At 35.1% G+C, this 14,158-nt stretch overlaps 1 protein-coding gene across 1 annotated transcript in view; it reads left to right on the forward strand.

Moving 5' to 3' along the window:
- LOC108360940 (uncharacterized) overlaps nucleotides 1-14,158 on the forward strand; it is a 37,489-nt gene that overhangs the window by 4,542 nt on the left and 18,789 nt on the right. The window lies entirely within an intron of this gene.

Genomic DNA, 14,158 nt, shown 5'->3' on the forward strand with positions numbered 1-14,158 from the left:
CAACAAGAATGCGAGTAAATAATACAGCGCACAATGTTTTCCAGGCATCAAATGCAAATTTTTCGAATTCAGTTTTCAGCTTTTAAATCCGCGTCAATGAGTTGTTTGCTAACATGACTGACTGACTGACTGACTGACTAACAAACTGACTGGTACTGCAACTTTCCCTTCTGTATTAAATATTTTTTTTTTGGATGGGCATGGAAATTTAATATTCACCCCTTTTATGTTATTAGAATTTTTCTAGCATTGAGTATGAGAAAATGAAAAATTTAAATGCCTAACTTTGCTAACTTTTGCTACATAATTTTTGTGCTGTTCTCGGTGTATACATACTTACCTCTGCTGCCACCAAAAAATGGCAGTCAAAAAGTAACAAACTCATTTAAGCGCGCAACTTTGCTGCATACATATATATTTATTTAAGTATGTATGAGCGTAATCGGGGGTTGGCTGGCTGCTAATGAAATTTTTGTTGAAACTCGTACACCAATGCCGTCAAACTTTTCAGTTGCCCGCCGCTTCTTCGGTGTTAAATAACACTGAAGTGTGCAAGTGTCGGTGATATGCAAATTTTGATGTCCTTCCACAAAAAGCATGAAAACCATTCACTCTTTAAAATAATCAAATTTTCTAATTTTTATGACTCTCCTTTATGGCGTGGTGGGGTCGCGCAAGAGCAACGGCTAGGTTGGTTGCGCATTTACCAAGGGAATACCCAATATGCAGTTGTGGTGCAGTGAAGGCATGTAATTGTTTTAGACATAATCAAATAATGGACAACACGTTTGCTGGTTTCTATTTTCACTTTTCAGGGTAAATAGCTAAATGGTTAAGATTTTTGTGTAGCATTATTTTAGGAAGAAGAGCAGGAGACACGTTAAAATCAGCTCGTAAGGTGGAGGTGAGGAAGTTAAAAGGAATTAATAAGTCAGCAGTTGAGAAGAAGAGCGCAGTTGACGTTCGGAAAACATTCGAAAAGGGTTCCGGGTTAAAATCAACGAATTAGGATTTAAAAAAGATAAAAAATTTAATTTTTTCGAAGCACCACAAAAACATTTTTCATGGACAAAATTTCAACATTTATACTCTCAAAATTTAATAACATTATAAAATATTAATTAACTCCAACTCTATCCACATTCAAAGAGCATCATTCTCCGAATCAATCCTGCCTTGTATGGAAAGCAACCACCAGCAAAGTTACAGATTATTATTATGCTTGGCTTTATTTTAACTGTTTTTTTTTTTTTAATTATGCCTTCCATATTTCAAGTAAAAACCATAAGAGAAAATGAACAGAAGAAAGAAAAAATATTTGCCATTTTTGGTAGATCGACCGCTGTGCGAACTGTGTTCGGAGTGTAAATGATAAGTAAGAGTCCATGTCATTAACGGTGCAAAAAAAAAACACAGGGTGCTTAAGTTGGTTAAGTTAGTTTAGGTGAGGATGGCTACCTCTATAGCCACAAGTTCACTTGGACTATTAGTCTTCATTCCCGAAAACTCCTCGGCCGCCGGTACTTGAAGGACATAGCCAACTTCCATTCCAAGGTTTTCGTCTATCGTGCGTTCAGATGGCCAAAAATCCAGCTGCTCAGAAGGAAACCACACATAGCCAGTGGAACTTCTATCATTTCCTTACTCGACGACAGTTCCCCGAGAGTATCCTAGTCTGCTTGTCCATCCAACACAAGTAATCTTTCAGCAAAGTAATCTTATGCGATCAAAAGATAAATCAAGCATTCCCTGATATTTTTCGGTTGTACTATCAAAGGGCTAAGCGCCTTGATTGTCGTTTAAATATCAAAATATATGTTAACCTCATTAAAAGGAGTTGAATTTGTAAGCAACCAGTCTGTTGCTTCCTTTATTGCGGCGGACGAGGGAGGCCTCCTCTGCGATGGACCAAGTGGCGATGGAGTTGGCTTTACTTGGAGCCTAAATGTGAAATTAATTAAGAGTTACTGGTAGGAGACGCCTTCAACTATCTTCTAATAGAGCTTCTTTCCATCGGTGGAAAGGTGCAGAGGGCGATGGTTCCACATGGTGTTAAGTTTTTCTAACATGTAATGTAATGCCGAATTTCCACTAGACATTGAAATGGTAAACGAATTTCATCATGTAAAAAATTTCATGTGAAAGCGAATTAAACGAATATTTTGACGAAAGTAATGACACGGATACTTTTTAATGCCTATATTTTTCATATATATTTTTTTTTATTAAATGCACAGTGTAAATCTGGAATAAGTTTTTAAAAATTGTTTCTTTGTTTTCATGCATGATAGTCTAGTCAACGCTATATTTAAATATATTTTTAAAAATATTATTTTTTTTTTTTCGTATGTTTTTTTCTTAAAAAAAATATTAAAAACTTTTAGCATAAGTTATTAGGCAAACGCTTACATATATGTATGTACATGCATATGTATGTATATAAGTATTTTGTACACACCTTCAATCTTGTTACCCTCACAGCACACCCTTTACTTAAAAGATTTAGTTTTTGTCCCTTCCTTTAAAACCATCCCAACTCATTTAAACCTTAAAGTCTTAAAAACCAATGTCATACAATGCCAATGCCAAAACCAGCATCAACTCATCAGCAGCAGCAACCGAGTCATTGTAGTTAGCCACTTTAAGCACACACGCATGGCATACTTGTTGTTGTTGTTGTTGTAGGCAGCTGCTGGTTGTTGTCTGCCTGGTTATTTGAATATTTTACTTGCTTGCGCTGCTCATCTGCGCCAAATTAGATAATGTCTAAATTGGATTTAAAACACGCACTTTGCGGGTTTCAAGACCACAATCCGCCCATTTGCAATTGCGTTGCCGGGCATTTGGAGATGGTCGTTTTTCGATGCTTTCTTTTGTGCCACCGATATTTTTTTTGTGAGAGGTGAGGGTAAAGAATATTTAACGAATCAGATTTCGCAGCCATAAAGGTGGTAAATGCTAATGCCAATATACTACATACGTATGTACAACTATGCTCATTCAACGGTATTGGTGCTTTTGTAGCGTAGACGCGCGTGATTTGTGGCTTTTCATTGTTGTGAAGTTGCCACACGAAAAAATCAAATCATTGAAAATGTTTGCTAATTTGCATACATATGTATGTATAGAGTACAAGCTGTTGCAAAGGTAACAATGTTAAATAAAATCTTGTAATAACGTAGATATGCAAGAATGAAACGTGTCACGCGCATTAGAGTGAAGCGAAGAAAATTGATTTTTTGATTTTGAAATTTTAATAGTGCAGGAAAGTTGCGTAGCATGAACGAACACATTGAATGTTCAAGAATTCTATTCAAGCAAGAGCATAAAGTTTCGTAAAATCTCTCAAATTATGGTTCTTTTATATTTTTCTTTCCGAAAGTTTTTGTAGAAAGGTTTTGTGTATGCAGTTTTGTTTCTTCCGTATAAAAAGTCGATTTTGCATTCCAGACGCTTATTCAGAATTTTTAGAAAATTTTTCGATGGTCATGAGAAAATTTTTCTACAGCCCTCAATTTTCTTTAAGAATTTCTATATATCGTTCATTCCGGTACGTTGACTTAAAAACGAGTTATGAAATTTGAAAATTTAAACAATTTTTTCTGTGGTATTTATATGATGAAAAATAAGCAACCTCTAAATCTTAATGTTAAGGGCAACGCTTTTGGCTGGCCTTATTTTCCACTGTTCCAAAAATATTTTTTCGGGATTTCGAAAAACTTATAGTCAATTGATTTGAACCAGTCTAATAATCCTACATATAAATATGCAGAGTTGTATTTAATACCCACGCTTAAGGAAATAAATTGCTTTGCAGGCCCCCATCAGCACTTCTATGGCCTCAATCAATGCTTGCGCTGATTTGCTGCTACTTTACAATAACATTAACGGTATTTTTCTGGCTGATTAAGCGGGGTAACAACGTGAGCGAAAAAGTGGGTAAAAAGTATGTGTATGTTCCTTAATATAAAATCTGCAAAAAAGTGCATTGAAGGGTTTCTCACAAAATGCGCCAAAGAAATATATATAAGTTAATTTAATTAATAAGGACGGTCACGATTTGCAGCAAATTAGGACTGTTCTCTATCGTATTGATCTCATATTGAAGCTTCGTATTGGCTTAAACTAAATATGAGCCTTTGGAAAACCTGGAGGCGGTGCCTGAACTTAATGCTTTTCTAAGCGTAATCAAGCTTATCAAAACCTACTAAATCCTACCAAGAGAAAACAGTACCAAATTTGGTGGAAAAATGTCAGCATTAGCAACACTGGATGTATATTCATTCTAGTAAAATTCACCAAGTGCATTGTTGATACATTGAAAGAAGAGAAGAGTGCCTTTGTCTATGACTTGTTCTTTGCTTTTAGCGTTGCCTTTTTCTGTCTTTGTCTTTTATTTTTTCTTGGTCCTTATCTTTGTCTTCGGCTTTGCCTTCGCCTTAATCATAATCTTAACCCGAATCTTCTCTTCTTCATCTCCATCTTCGTCTTCACCTATAACTTCATCTTCATGTTTGTCACCATCTTCATCTTTATTTTCACATTCACCTTCATCTACGTCTTCTCCACTTAATCTTCACTTTTATATTCTGTTCCAATATTATCTCTTATCCTCACCTTTATGTTCTGCTTCATCACCTCCTTCCTAATCTCAATCTTAAATAATATTTGTCTGTATTGTTATTTTTCAATCTTAAATAATATTTGTCTATATTGTTATATTTTTTTTTTCTTTTCCTTATATGTATGTAACTACTTTTTACTTTGTCGATTAAAAAGCTTCACTGAAAAAATGTTAATATATAATCTTTCTTAAACAGACAGGCCACGATCAAGCTACTAACCAATTTCCCAAACTTTTTCGGGCAAAAACTGCTGATAATTGAAAGTGAAGTAAACTATGATATACATCTTCAGCTTGGTACCAGCTTCTGCTTCCTTGTGAGGTTTTGGGCTCTCAGGAATTAAATCCGTGTTTCTGCCATTCGATAGCAACAGAATGAGTGTAATTTTATTTTTTAAAACAACATTGTCATTCCAGCATTTTATATATAAATTTTTCCAGAACTTATTTGGGTAGCCAGGGAATCAACCTCCTGATATGCAATGAGGCAGACTGGTAGAACATACATATGCATATCAATACGTATAAGACGCCAAGACGTGTGGAACTGAATCGAGTGCAAGTCACTTGAATACTCTCATATCAACTAAAGAAAATTAACAAAACCATTTGGATTGACCTGATTACTTAATTGAAGCAACCGACGCGAAATGAAGCAAAAATAAAAGAACAAACTGATACAAATTACGAAAATAAGACAAGAAAAAAGTAGCAGAAAAAAACAAAAACTACTTATAATAGGATTATTTGTAGATACATATGTATATGCATACATATGTACATATACATATATTGTATATGGCCAGAGCAAATAAAAGTAAAGTAGCAGCAGCAAAATACATATGTACATATGTACTAAGACCACATATACTTATGTATGCATGTAATAGCGTCACAGTTCGACATCTATTTATTAATACTTTAATTTAGTTTTACGAAAAAGGTAGTTTGAAATAACTACATACATATATATACATATGTTGGTGAAAACTTCAAAAGTGGCGCATAAGATGGCGTAAACCAAACAATCAACAGTCAGGCAGGCCACAAACAACACACACAAAGAAATAGTAGAAACAAAAAGTATAACACCCATTAGCCGCAACTAAAACAAGCAGCATAGAAAACATAACAAAAGCAGCTTTGACTAAAACAAGCATACATCTATACATACATATGTATGTATGTACATATATATGTATGCTGCCTGCAATGCCTTATCTATACCGCTCGCCTAACAATGCTCCACCAACGCTGCTCCAACGCGCCTCGTTCAATGCTGATGCCTTGCTAGCCAGATCCACATCATCAACGCGGCCACAAACCAAATAACCAAACGTGGAAAAAAAATTAAAAATACAACGCTAATGTGCGTATCTAATCGCAAATGAAGTGCGGAGGAACCCGAAAAGAAGAACTCTACATTTAGCTTTATGTTTATATATGTATACACACATATTTGTAGGTATGTATGTATGTATATACATCAGAATGTTTATAAGGTTCTGTGCTGATGCCATTATCCGTTTCAGATGTATAGATTTGGAACTCATTTCATTTCTATTCATTTGGTTCGCTTTCCTTGAATTTGTTGTACGTATGGTTAATTGGGAATATTTATGTATGAACATACATATGTATGAGGTTTTGAGTTAATCTATCAGTAAAAAGAAAACACAAACAAAAATAAATTAGTTTTATATAAAAATAATCTTAACAACAAACACTTAAAACAAAATACGAAACTAGGAAAGAAGTGTGTATGCAGGTACCTGATGCGTTGGCGAGACCTTAAAATAATTATACGCATTTGAGTACATACATACAAACATATGCATGTAAGTATATGTGGGCGGGAGTGTATGATATTAATACTATTTTGATACAAGCGCTGACTTCATATCATCATATTCCCGAGGTCTGCACCTCAAAGCAGAGTCAAATATTAGTATTACACGGCCACGCTGCTATTAGTCACAGATGGAGCTATCGATATATCGATAGGTAGGAAAGTAAACATATTTTCTGTAACGAAAACAGAAAAAGAACCGAGCTGCGTTAATACGAGGAGCTTGAAATGCAGGCCGACAGGGAAGCCTTTGGAAAATTTTATTAGAAAGTAGACGATTTATGGGAGTTTTCAAGACGAGAGAAAAGTTATGTACAAAAAAGCCAGTGACCTGGTGACCGAAGCTCAAAGCGTACTAAAAATATCAGGGGAACATAATACATATATAAGATGAATATGAGCTCTCAGTCGCTCAGTCGCAGTCAGACTATGACAAGTCGCCTATGACAAGGTAGGTATTTCGCGGGCTGAAGCACATTTAGAACGGTTTGCGTATATGTTGCTGTGAGGTCTAAATTCGGGAAGTGCCGCCCCAGCTCCGTCAGACTTCGAAAGGACTTTTTCGGGCCGCTTAATTGCAAATAAGATTTCAGATATGCCGACTCAGTATGGTAATTATGACACCTTTAATATGGTGCTGGAGAACTGAATTAAACCTTCCAACGTAAATACCAGGAACAATTTTCTAGAGGAGCCTGAAATAATTTTGGACTCGGAACAGGTCGCTTAGCCAGCTTCAGTGTCATACAACAAAATTATTACTGCATTTCTTATATCTAAAATACAAATGACATGCGCTGTATTTTCATTGAAGGCTCCAAAAACCTTGAGAGCTTCGAAATCCTGATTTCTTATCTTTTCAGTTTTCGATCAATTATAGATTTTGTGAAAAAAGCCAGTAAATCAAATTTATTTAGTTTGCACTATTCGATATTGCGAAATGTGAGAAACTACGCATATTTTAACGAAAATTCCTTTACCCTCTTTCTACACAGCCCAAAGTACTTTTGCAAACGCAGTTATCCATTCATTGATCTTGCACATTATTTCTAAGTGCCAGGCGGAATTCGAGTGGCGCACACTGGGCGATCACTGTTGTTTCATTAACAAATAAATCGACTTGTTTGTATGTATGTACACTAGGGTGGTAAAAAAGTCGGGATTTTAATGCTCTCACCCTCTAGGATAGTTCTATACCGAAANCACTTGTTTGTATGTATGTACACTAGGGTGGTAAAAAAGTAAAGTCGGGATTTTAATGCTCTCACCCTCTAGGATAGTTCTATACCGAAAAAAGCATACCGCTTCTTTCGAAATCAACAAATATTTAGAGGTCTCGTAAAACGATCAAAGTTTTTTATGTATTTTGAATGGAGGAGAGCAGTTCCTCATAGAAATGGTGTAGTATTCTTTTAAACAGATATTTTTCAATCGGAAAACTCCGTTTCGCTTAAGAAGACTTCCAATAATAATACCTAATTGTTTATTAAACCACTTTTTAATATTAACTAATTTTTATAGGTCCCCCAAAACCTCAAAAAATGTAATAAAGGCGCCCATAAAAAATAATTAGTATTAAAAAATGGCAAAATAAACATTTCCCCAAAGCTTTCTGAAAAGAAACCGAGCTTTCCGTTCGAAATACATATATGTATTGAATTTCAAGAATTTCATACAATTTCTAAAAAACTTGTTTTCCCAATATAAAATACACTAAAACGTTAAACGCTCTGAGCGGCCTCTAAATATTTTATTATTTTTTTTTTAATTTTTAAATAAAAATACAGGGGTATGTTTTTTCTATATTGAACAATCCTAGAGGTGAGCGCATTCAAATTCCGACTTTACTTTTTAACGTGCATTTTTGGACCACCCTAATACACACAGAAAATACGTTCGTCGATCTTATTGCGCAAATTAAACGTTTGATCACGTTTAATTTCTATTCAGCGCTTTACATCCGCCAGCAAACGTCTACCGCATCCACCAAGCCTATCTACGTAGTTGGTGTTGGATGTAATTCTATTGCCTACCGATCAGTGCGATAAGCGGCAAATGTGCGATCATTGCCATTGATCAGCCGTTTAACTGTTACAATTGAAAAATTTTGCGCTAAGAAAAAAAAATATATATAAATAGAAATATACGCACACATACTCATAACAAAGCAAAAGAAAATGTTTCATTTATACTCAACAATTTGGGTGGTGTTGCCGAGTATCGAGCGCTCATCAGCACAACAATGAGGCGGACTGATCTTTATACCTATACGTAATACACATATGTAGAATGTACATTTGTGTGGCTGTGTATTTGGGAAGGCAATTCAATCTCGAGACGCAGCCAGACACAGAAGCAATCAAGGCATGTTGCATTTTTGCCAATTGTCAGTTTAAATGCAAAATTACATTGTTAAATATACACACATGCCTATACATACATACATACATACATACGAACATATATGCATGGAGCTTTATGTGAATTTGTATGTCGCCATTTGCTTTGGTATGCGTTCATTACGAATTCGATTTTTCTTGAGTGTGATTTGTGCGATTTGTTGATTTTGGGGTTAAACTGTGTGTAATTTTATTGCAAATTGCCTGTTGGACTGTCAGAGTCGATGGTGGCAGGTTAGTTGGCTTGCTGGCGTGCCCGCCCGCTGCGCATAGCGGCGCGCACTTGCGGCTGATGAGTTTCATGGCATTTGATTGTTTTGCAAGGCAAAATGGATGCTGTTGGTGCGTATGATAATGATATCTACAGAATAAAGAATGTTGTTGTCGGTAGCACGTTGTGCACATTGTTACCGTAACGATTTTTAATTAAAATTTTATGGGTTTTGTAATTATTATTAGCGTGCCGATTACAACAACAAAAACAAATTTGATGTTTTATCATGTCGCCACAATGAGACATTGTTGAAATGAGCGCAAATCAACGGAAATGTAAAGGCAATTCTATAAATGCTCATCAATGTACCGAAAAAATTGAGAATTCTGTAGTGTCTTGCATATATGTATGTACATATGTGCATATAAATATGTATACATGCATGTGGGTAAATGCTTTCTTGCATACAACATACTTGAAAGGTTAACCCTTGTGCGGAACCCCAGGTCAACTGTACCTATAACCAAAAATGGCAGTTACGCGGTTTTGCAAAACGACGATACGCGGTTTTGTACTTTAAACGACGAAATCTAGCTACCATTATTTTATATACATACAAACTGTATGAAAAATCAGAACTTCTATCCATAAAAGTTTATATACAAACACACTAAAATAAAATCTGCACATCCCTTAAAAAGTAACTAATGGATAAATATCTCAAATGAAAGTTATTTGTATATAAATTCATACAAATACCCATCTGTACATCTGCTCCTAGGTATCTGTAATAGGATGCAGTTTTTAGGTTTCCACCCAAGGGTTAAACTCCAAATTCGCTGCACAATCGTTTTGTTGTAACCACCAGCAACAATATGAAATGACTTTCGGCGTTCTACATGCAGCGTTCTTTTCTTAGTCGTTTCTGAACGCAACTTAGTCAATTCAAGCAGACACAGTCAAAGAAATCACTTCATCACAGCGGGTGGTGTATTTTCGGTTTTTAATTTTATTTACGTGCCTCACATTGGTAGCTGTTCTTGTTGCTGAGTAGTTTTTTCGTCATTTTTAATTTTGCTGCGCCCGTCTGTGTTGAAGCGTTTTTGTTTGTATTAATATGTACATATATTTTTTTTGAGCCGGAGTGAAGTGAATGCATTTTCATGGGCACAGGGAGTAGTGCTTCCTTGGAACGTTTAGAGCAGAAGGCGATTCATACAAAGAGTTAATGGTTAAAAGATTTCGCAGTTATTTTATTTGCCTTTTTAAATCTGAGTTTAAAGCTACTATCTTTGTCGATAGGCAAGCAGCCGTGAAAGCAAAAGCATCTAAAGTAATGAAATCGGGGATGGTATTGATATATCGTGGCACTTCAAAATCACAGAGCCATATCAGCGTCCACTTTTTCTGGGTCCCCGGACATAATAGTATTGAAGGTAATGAGTCGACTCTTGAAGGGGCCAGATACGGCTATAAGATGCCAAATAACGAGGCGGATAAATCAGAAAATGTTGGAAAAAGATAGAAGACGTTCTGAAACTCATGACGGCACACAGTGCTATTGCACACTAACGCTCCAGTCCCCAGTAATTTATTATCAGCTGATGATAACCAATCTGAACAAGTCATTGCACTGTTTCGAAACCGTTGACGAAAAATGGATTTATTATACAAGCCAACTAAAGTGAAAAACAAAACACAAAAGGTTATTATAGAACCTTGCACTTCAACTTAAATTAAAGCTAGAACCCTCTTCTACAATTTCTAAAAATTCCATCCCTGCACCTTGAGCTGATGATCATTTATAGTAATTTAATGAAGAGCAAGCATGGATTTTGGCGAAGTTTGAGTACCTATAGCAATTAAAAAAAAGTAGACAGAACCTTCCACTTGAACTACAATACCTTATAATACCATCCCTTCATCTTGATCTGATGGTCACTGAATTGAAGGAAAAACAATTACACCTGGCGAAGATAAAAGTGCTCTTCTACTACAGCAATGCAGATGCACAGGTAAATAGCAAAATTGTAAGGCATTAGGTTACGAATCGGTGTCTCTTCCAACATTTTCTTCCGATTTAGCCCTTTGCGACTAAATATTTCATATTCGCAAACCCGATGAGGTGGCTCGGTGGCAAGACATCATTACTGAAACAAGCATATCCACTTTGAGCATCCTGATAAAAGGGAAGGGATAAAAAACTAGAAAAATTCCGTGCTGAGAAAAAAATGATGTATTAAAAAAAAAAGACACTGGCCTATCAGATTGCTTATTATCCTCTATGCGAACTCCTTCGAAACCCACACTTTTTGCATTTAGAACTCCGTAATATATATCAGTGCTATATGACTTTTTTCTTAATTTCAAATTTTAAATTTTTTTGTATTCTTCGTTGCTAAAATTTACCATATTTCAGACATTTTTCCGCACCTTGAACCTTTTAGCCCATAACTTCAATTCGCCTCGATATGCCTCTAAGTACGCAATAGAGACACAAATTGTACAGTTTATAACAGCGAATGTCAACAGATGAGGCGGGAAAAATTAAGAAAGATGGGCCAGATATTTAGGCCGCTTTGTGGCATAAACTACTTGAGTTTATTGGAAAATNGGACACAAATTGTACAGTTTATAACAGCGAATGTCAACAGATAATGAGGCGGGAAAAATTAAGAAAGATGGGCCAGATATTTAGGCCGCTTTGTGGCATAAACTACTTGAGTTTATTGGAAAATGTCTCAATGTGTACTTTCGCAAGTTACAAAGGAATATGCATTTGAGGGCAAGCGCGTTTAGGCTTAGCCATATATAACTACATACATAATATATAAGTGTACATATATTTACATAAATATATACATATATATATGCAAATAATGCAAACTTATAGGCATAAATATAATTTTTAAAACTCATTTATTTTTATTGTATTTTCCAAGGGAAACTATTAANCATACATAATATATAAGTGTACATATATTTACATAAATATATACATATATATATGCAAATAATGCAAACTTATAGGCATAAATATGATTTTTAAAACTCATTTATTTTTATTGTATTTTCCAAGGGAAACTATTAACAAAAAATATTCATTGTGCAGAGCCAGCAGGCATATTCATACGTATGCATATGTAAATGATAAAAATCTATGTATAAGAAAGTAAATAAAGTTGCCGATTTAATCAGGAGGAGGGAGAGGAAAGAACAATTTGCATGCTTCTGCACTGCCTCGACGGAACTACTAAATGGGATATGAGTGAAATAGATGACGCACATACAAAGCTTAATTTAAAAAAAAAAACTTTACTTTATGCTCCGCAAAAGCAAAGAAGTTTAGGTTGCTGCAGCATAAAATTATGGAACACCAAATAAAAGCATTAAAAAATAAAGATAAGTTCAAAATAACTTAAAACTAAAAGGTAAAAAAACAACAACAACTAGCAGCTGCTCAACGGCGTGCAATGAGCAATGGCAAATGTGGCGTTAGTTAATTTAAGCAGCAGCACATAACACACAGACGCATAAAGATATGTATATCGTATGTACATTGGGGTGGTCCACAAAGTAAAGTCGAAATTTTATTACTCTCACCCTCCAGAATTATTCTATACCAAAAAATTATACCACTATTTTTTTTATTTTGAAATCAAAAAATATTTAAAGGTCGCTCAAAGTTTTTCATGTTTTTTATGTCGGAAAAGAACACCTTTTCGTAGACATGGTACAAAATTCTTTAAAATCAATATTTTTCGGTCGGAAAACTCGTGTTCTCTTTAAGAGACTTCCAATAATAATACCAATTTGTTTATTTAACCTTTCTTAATACTGGCAATTTTTTATGGTCCTATTGCATTTTCAGGGGTTTTTGGCGGACCTATAAAATAAGGTTATGTACTATGAAAAAATGGTTAAATAAACTATGGGGTGTTATTATTGAGATTAGGAGAAGATAAACAGAAACTCCAGTCGAAAAATATTGAATTTCAAGAATTTTGTACCATTTCTACGAAAANGTTTCCCAGTCGAAAAATATTGAATTTCAAGAATTTTGTACCATTTCTACGAAAAATTGTTTTTTCCTACATAAAATACATTGACAACTTTTAGGTATACTTTTTTCGGCACAGAACAATCCTCGGGGGTGAGAGCATAAAAGTTCCGACTTTACTTTTTAGCATGCATTTGTGGATCACCCTAATGTACATACATGTATGCATAATACCAAAGCGTAAACCAGAAACTTATAGCAGGCAACTTGCAACTTGCCACAACCAAAAAAAAACTAAACAAGAACTGCTCCTAGTCACACTTTGACGTGAGGCAGCGCGGAAAGTAAACAGAAAAAAAGTCAGCAATACATTTTCGCGTTTAAGCATTTAAGTGGCAATTAATAACAATTTTTATGAGCCGAAAAAATAGTTGACAACACACAGTGAGAGAGAGAGAGTGAGAATTGCGGCAACATTTAAGCGGCAACAGCAGCAACAACAATAACAACAACTTAAAGCATGGGTAATGAAAATCACACTTAAGTGTGCGCACAAACTCAAGTGCATATGATTGTACATACATATGTATGTATTTGCGTGTAAAGTACACACACATCACATGTCAGCAACAAAATATTGCATGTTGCAGGTAACTTTTTCTTTTTTAATTTTGCTTGCAACAAAAAAGAAGCTAGAAGAATTTTAAAATTTTTATTTTGCTGCTTTTTATTCGTCTACTTAGCCGCACACATGCGCATCAACAACAACAGCAACAAGACGCAAGTTAGCGTGCTTCTCCGCTGTCGCTGCTCCAGCTCCAGCTCCAGCTTCAGCTTCAGCAGCCTGTCAAGCGCGCCAATTTTACTGAGACAAACTAATTTGAAAACTCATAATATTGTGAATTTTATGAACAATTATTTTGTAAGTTTTATTGGCTCTGGTGCGACAGTGCAACAACTACTACAATAAGAGAAGATAAATTGAAAAATACACAACAGTAAAACAACGCATAAATAAAATTGGCGTTGAAAACCAGCTTTGAAGCTGAAAGTTATGTGTAACGTTGCAGCT

Source organism: Rhagoletis zephyria, unplaced genomic scaffold, assembly GCF_001687245.7.
Source record: "Rhagoletis zephyria isolate East Lansing unplaced genomic scaffold, Rhagoletis_zephyria_1.1 Rzeph_scaffold_00658, whole genome shotgun sequence".
Lineage (NCBI taxonomy): Eukaryota > Metazoa > Arthropoda > Insecta > Diptera > Tephritidae > Rhagoletis > Rhagoletis zephyria.